This window comes from Arachis hypogaea, chromosome 19, assembly GCF_003086295.3.
Source record: "Arachis hypogaea cultivar Tifrunner chromosome 19, arahy.Tifrunner.gnm2.J5K5, whole genome shotgun sequence".
Lineage (NCBI taxonomy): Eukaryota > Viridiplantae > Streptophyta > Magnoliopsida > Fabales > Fabaceae > Arachis > Arachis hypogaea.
This window is the reverse complement of record NC_092054.1, coordinates 72,758,683-72,759,717: the sequence shown is the minus strand read 5'-3', so window position 1 is coordinate 72,759,717 and position 1,035 is coordinate 72,758,683.

Sequence of the window (1,035 nt, the reverse complement as noted above, 5' to 3'; positions counted from 1 at the left end):
TCTGTGTTGACCAGCATTTCAACCTTGGTAGCTTACCTGTAAAGCTGCTTGTTTGAAATATGATAGACTCTGTCTTCATCCGTGATTGATTTACCTTGAACAAGTTAGCACCATTGTATTTTTTTTCCTTTTTTCTTTTGGCACTTTTTTGTTTGTTTGTTGTGCACATAATCTAATCATTTCAATAGAAATAACCTGTGAGTATAGAATTTATAGTTCATATGGGTACTTGGAAACATTCTTCTTTTATCAGTGTGTATAGTCATCGATTTACACTTAGGCTAGTCATAATTTGGCTCTATCTTGAGCTGACAACACTACACTCTTGAAGAATGTTATTTTTTTTATTATGAGACTGTTATATTTTCATTATGTATTTAGGGGCAACACAAGCTGAGCTTCATTTGCAATTTGTTTAGTTCTAAACCTTTTCCATTCATATTTAGTCTTGTTTAATCATCTCTTTGCAGTTACATGGAAGAAATAAGAGTTCATGTGCTATCAATTTAATTTAGTGGATAAGATTTCATGTTTAACTGGCTACCGCAAGGTGGGGCTGGTGGTCTAAGTTTTCTGCTTTGTGTGAGAGACTATACTAAGCAAAGCAACTGCTGATGTTGACAAAGGGGTCCATGATGAGACTGGTTTCTTTTAGGTATGTTTGAATAAGTATGCTTGAATCTGAAGTCTGAAATTTGCTATTATATTTATTGCTGCTGTTCGTTTACCTTCTGGTAGTGTCAAAGGAGGGGACAGGAGGGGGAGGTGGGTCTTGTGACCTTATATGGTGCTTTTAGTGCGAAGAAGTTCTTGGATTTAATATCTTTTATAAATTACAACCTTTTGATTTGATGTATTAAGAAGCTTATTTATTAGCAATGCAAATATTACTTTTCTTACTGGTTATAACAATCATGCTTGAAAATAACTACACTATGGTTGCTTGATCCTTTTGATGCCTTATTAAGAATTGAATTTGTTAAGTACCTATGTGCTTGTATCTATTGTGCTAGTGATACGTGTTATATGCATGCC